Here is a 6,340-nt window from a genome sequence, read left to right on the forward strand (position 1 = left end):
TTTCTAATGATATTTTTTTAACCTGTGTAACCTTTTATCTTCTGCTCTGTCATAAGGAGTTGCCCAGTGTAGCCATATTTAGGGTGAAGAAATACCATCTTTTTTAATGTTTAACCTTTTAGCATGTGGGACTTTCGCCAACATGCTATTAGTGCTGTGCTTTATCACTTGTGCCTCTATAAGCTAAGAAAAAACTCCATATATTTTATTGTTTTGGAACAAAACACGTAGTTTCGTAAGTCAAAAGAAAATGGTCCATAATGAATATGATGTAAAGTGTAAATTGCAAATCAGAGCTGACAATTGAATGCCTGAAAATCCGATGTTGCAATTTTTCCCCTTTCTTTAAGACCTTTGAACAAATCATTTGGGGCTCACAACATCTGAAAGTGCTTAGGCGAAAGTGGCATGAAGAGGTGTGATCAAAGCCATTTTCATAGCAGACATAAAAATCATAGCATACCTGATTTAAAACAGGGTAAGCAAAACCTAACCTGCCTGCTGGAGAAGATTCCATTGAAACTAGTTTTAGCTATCATGAGGCTCAAGTAGCATGTTTGGGACGCTGGAGATTTGGATCTAAAGCGAACCCTCACCAACAGGCATTTAAATACGCTGGAGACTCCGAGTCTTGCCATGTTATGATGTTATGTATATGAAGAAAACTCACTTTAAATTATGCAGTCTGATGTTAGGATGAAGTAAAATTGCATATGAAATAATAATTTTCATTATCAGTTTAAAAATCACCCCGCATTTTAAAGAGCTGTTCGTAGGCATCTCGCAATGTAGGTTAAAAGAGAAGAAAAAAACCCAACTTTTTAGCAAGGTAAAAAAATAATGTGTTTAGCTTCAGGCACTCTTTAAACTGCCTCTTTTCTGAGAAGGGAACACAGATGTGTGAGATTCTGGATTTAGTTCCAAGCCAATACTCTTAATTAACTTCAAATTGTTTAAATATATAACAGTGCAGAATGTCGCATCCTGGGAGTGCACTGGGCTGTACCCAGGTGTCAGTTGTTCCCAAAGTTCACCTGCAGCACCCCAAACCACTGCAAGGGGCAAACATGTCTGCCTCATAATGGCAAATTACTTCAATGTGTGCCTGTTTTTGGGCATGAAAATAAGGCCAGAAGGGTGTTCATACTGAGAGGAATGCTTGGGATAATAAATAGAAATATTGGTTAAAGCTTGAAGAGCATATTTTGCCATTGCTTTTAAATCACCCTGGGAATGACTGGGAGAAATAAAAGGTACTTAGGAAAGACATAGGGGTTCTGGAAGATGGAAACTGGTCCTAGACTGTAGCTCTCAAGAATAAGCAGTAAGCCGTGAGCAAGTAGGGAGACTGGGTTTGGTTGAGATGGATTCTAGAGATATACAAAATGAAACAGAAAAAAAAAATTCAGTGAGTTGGAATTCGTTTTATGTGATCTGTTCCATCAATGAAAAAGATTCAGTGGTCCACAAGTCAGAAGGGATGTGGCAATGCCTTCCTGTGGCCCCAGCTAAGGCCACCTCCCTCAGCTCCCAGGGTGTAGATGTGATTTGTTCATGCTGATTGTATGCTGCACAGATCCTGTGGGCAGCAGCACCAAAAACAAGTCTGGGGGAAGTTAATATCTCTGTCCATTGTGGCAGGTGTGAACAGTGTGCAGCAACCAGCATCCAGAGCTTCCAGCTGAGCAGCCAGGGTAAAGAAAAATGTTATGCTACTGCTCACACTATGGTTCATGTCCCCCTTATGTACCCACTGAGGTCCTGAGGAAACTTAGGTGCATAAGCATGTAAGTGAGAGGTCTTTATCCTGGGTACAGTCAATTGTAAAGAAATTTTCTGATTTATGGAATTTAATATTATTGGTTTTTTTTGTAATCCATACATTTGTATTCACATGTAAGCATACATGAGCATTTTGTACCTGATTTTTCTCCTGTATTTCAGTGGTAAGATACCACTGTAACTTCAGTAACTTCAGGAGACTTGCTCAGAGCTAAGTACTATAAATGAGTGGATAATCAAGTCTGCAGTGTCACCCCCCAGTTTCTGGGCTACATGCAGGCAGTGTCCTTAGGACGTATCTGTGCTGAGACCCACACCGTGAGGAGATCCCCAAGCAAGCAGCCAGAGAGCAAGCTCTGGATGGTTGTGTCAGTGTGCTATGATGCTATTAATTAGTCCTGAGTTAATTAGCCCTTGCAAGAGGCAGTGTTAACCTGGCTGCATGGCTTTGGGGACCTGTGTAGTGTCTCTGCATGGGATTGTGCCATGCCATGCCTTGAGGATGTACCATCCCCTTCTGAGGCAAAGCAAGATCTGCCACACTTTGCTCCTGTGTCACACACGTGGGACAGGGGATTTTCATAGGAAGGATGGTCTGTGTTGCTCAGAGGAGCAGGGAGGAAGACCACCAAGTGAAAACAAAAGGTAGTGGCAAAGTTCTGTAGAGTGGGCCTGAGTCACAGGGAGAATTTTAAAAGGTAAGAAGCAGGTTGATTATTTTATGTCATGGGATTAAATGAAACAGATTCAAACCAAAGAAAATCAAGCAGTTGTTCATGCAATGGACAGTTAAGAAATAAAACTCCCTCTGCCAGTATTTTGTGTGTGCTGGACATTTAGGCAGGCTCAAAAAGCTAATTAGACAAATAAAGGAAAAAGCCAGCCAAAGCTGTTAAATTTCAAGACTCACTTTAGGCTAAGGAACTCCTATGGGCCGCAGCCACTTGAGGCCAGGACATCAAAGACAAATCTCTATTCCATTGCTCTAGTCTTGCATTCTTTCCCTGTCACCTGCTGCTGGCCAGTGGTGCTGCCAGCCCTGGTTCAGAGCACAGCAGAACTCTTCCCAGATGTCACTGCCATATTTGTAGCAAATCTCAGAGGTGTTACCCAATCTCCAAGGAACTTCTCATAGGTTACGTGTCTCCATCAGAAGTGCTCAGCTAGTAGACATGTCCTTGAAAGAGGAAGAATCAGAGTAATAGAATCACAGACATTCCTGGGCTGGAAGGGACCTTAAGGATCATTTGGCTTCAACCCCCCTGTCATGGGTAGGGATGGCCACCCACTAGATCAGGTTGCTCAGGGCCCCAAGATTAGGACCACAGAAAAAATAATAATCCAAAATAATGTAATTTTTTTCATGCAGGGTTTCACCCATACTGCAGAAGAAATGAATGTCACCAGCTCATGACTTACACAGAGAAAAAATTACTACATAGCCCACAAAGAGCATAGAAAGCATATGTTGCTTGGATAAAATTTTAGGCAAACTCATACCAACTTAAGTGCTGTAGGAATGCAATATCAAACCCAAGACACTGTGTGTCTCATTCTGAGAAAAATTCAAGCATGTGTTGCCACAGACAGGCTAGCACCAGCATTTTTGGTCTTTAAGAAAAGCTCTTACTCAGTAATTTGAAATACTACAGAAAGATCTAGCAGCATATAAAAAGTGAAGCAAGCAAAGAGTTGAGTTAAGGAGCTGTAATGCTGAGCAGCCTGGTTGATATTTGTCAGGCTTCCAAAGTTCTGCTAAGTCCCTATGTTCAAGGCAAGCAAATGAGAAAAGGAAATTCAGAAAAGGATGATAATTATCAGTGTCTCTCTCAGCAAAGGCCTTGAAGGTTTTCAGATTGGCTCCTGCCTTTCTCAGCCTGACAGGAATTAGCCCAGAGAAACCGTGTGTATGAAAAAAATAGTGTAATTTAACAACACCTTTCATATATTCAGGAATTCCTTTGAACAACCAAGTGAGCCAGGAATCTAATGAACAAACAATTGAATATAACCTCTGGATAACCCTCTAATCTTCTCCATTCCCCTTGAAAATCTGAGGAGGAAAACACTAGAAGACAACAGATTAAAAAAGCCTGACCAAGGGAACTGCTGGCAGACAGCTAGGCATGGGTGTTTCTCTTGTTTGCAAATTTTAGCAATTAAGAAAGTGTTGAAAGATTCTGAAAACATGTTATCATTGAGAGAAGAGAGACTCCTAGGATTTAAATGTCAGACAGAAATAGGGTAAAAGACTGATTGGCTTTAGTTGATAGCAAGTCAAAACTAAATTCAGATTTTCCCCTCAAACAACTTAAGCTGTCAAATATGGAAGTGAGCAAGTCATTCTTCTGATTTCACAGACAATGAATACTAAAGCAACACAGCAACATGTTATTATTATACCATAATAATAACAAAGCAGTGTTGAGAGGAGCTCTAAAACTCCATGTGATCTTCCATATGTTGCAAGAGGAATAAGGGTTTCTGAAGGAGACAAAGTCCTCAGTGAGAAGAAAATGTTTGAAAGACTCTAAAGAAGGTTTTCTGGGCAGATACTACTATGACAAGGAAAGCAGAAGCAAAAAAACCCCAGATATTGATTTGGAAAAGCTGTGAATAAGGTTAAACATTTACAAATAACCCATCAAGCAGCTAACATCTAATCAAAGCCATGGTCTTTCATTTTATGCCAGAAAACTAATTATATTGAATTAAGTCAAAAGAACAAAGGTGTTTGGAAATAAAATATGTTGAAGGATGAATGAATCAACATGAATCTTAAATTCATGAGGAATCATGACCTAGTCACCAAATCAAATATGAGTTCGCAAATGTAATTAAGAAAATCAAAATAATCCTGCGTTGATCATTAAACAATTAAAGCATGGGGAGTAATGAGGGAAATGATGGCAGTCAAGAAAAAAGGAAAAAGGAAACATCTAATAATTGTTTTCTAAAAAAAAAAATAAAAATGAAAGACTCTGAAAGGTGGGCATTGCTCTGAATTGAAAATCTCCATATGCCTTTTGACTCTCAGTTGATGTTGATCACTGGTGTCGTCGTCTGCAAAGACAGCTTTGTTTCCACTTATTATCTGCCCATTATTTACAGAGAAGGTCATAATTCACCTTGTGGAGGTGTTGCTGTATCTTGGGGCAACCTGATTTGATCTTGCCAAAGGGACTCAGCAAACAAAGCAGCATAATTTGTTACTGAAATTCTGACCACTCTTTTAAACAAGGGTATTACTGGTCCCACAAAAAAGGATGAAGGTTATCTGAGAACAACAGTCTAGAATGCACACAAAAATTAAAGCAGCAGACAAACAAGGAAGAAGAGATCATTAGATTGGAAACAGCTAGTATTCCAGGGCTCACTTGGACAGAGCCATGGCCTGTATGGCCATAAGACTGAATGATAAGCATCTTGGAACTACTTCACACTTTAAATCTTAAATCAAGCACTCTGCATTGCTCCCTGAGGTCCATGCAAAAATAATGGTCTGGTAGGGTGCTCAACAGGAATCCATGCTGCTGGCAAAGTCAACAGCACCATTTCTATAGCAGCAGATTCTTTCCCAATAGCTCAGTGATTCTTTTTTTTTCTGATTTGGGCATCCTGCAGGTTCACTGCCCAAGTATGATATCTACAGCTGAAACAACCATAAATGTGCTTTTCTTTACAACATCCCAGAGAAATTTGCAGATGAAAATTTATGCTTCGAAGATAATAAATAAGAGAAGCATCACAGACCAGCCTAAAAACCATCTTAACCCTGCTTAAAATTTAGTTATGTGCTTGTAAGAAAAATAATGGCACAGAGGAAATGCCTTTTCCTGCAGAAAAGCAGAATTCTGTTGTTTCTTTGTCCTACACATGGACTGCATGAACCAGAAAAGACATTTTACTCTTGGAGTTTTTATTCCAAAACACATCTAAGGATAAGGATATTACTCACATAGATTATTTCTTACTACAAAACGAATCTGTTTTATACTAGAAAATAAATAGGCAATGAAATATCTCAATGTATTCTGTTTTACCCTTTACTAAACTGCATTTGTGTGCTTAACATAACCTTCCCATTCAAATGTCATTAGCTGCTAATTAAGATGTTGATATCCTGATTGTATATCTTGCAGTAGAGATGATTTGCAGGCACTTACTAGGTGTTTATCAAACTCCAGCACACGTATTGGTTTAGCATGTGTGGCACATTTAATTTACTGAACACTGTCCCAGTTCTCCACTCTTTTTTCCCCCCTAACACATAATCAGCAAAACATGGCAAGTTGTCAGGAGTAACCTCAGAAGAGAAGTAAAAGTAAGTGACCTAGGCACTCTTGTGCAAACAGTTTTTACCTATCATTTCAAGAAACCTTATTTAGAAATCTCTAAAACTATCCCAGCATATTACTAACAAAATGAATAAGCCCTCTTAGTTTGTCTTCAATTTACACTGTCCCATAGTCAGAGACAGAAGCTTCCATAATGTTAAAGGTTTCTTTTCAAGCAAGTTCTTTGCTACTGGCAAGACGAGTTTAAATCAGAGAAAGGC

The sequence above is a fragment of the Onychostruthus taczanowskii genome, unplaced genomic scaffold, assembly GCF_017590055.1.
Source record: "Onychostruthus taczanowskii isolate IOZ18803 unplaced genomic scaffold, ASM1759005v1 scaffold16, whole genome shotgun sequence".
Classification (NCBI taxonomy): domain Eukaryota; kingdom Metazoa; phylum Chordata; class Aves; order Passeriformes; family Passeridae; genus Onychostruthus; species Onychostruthus taczanowskii.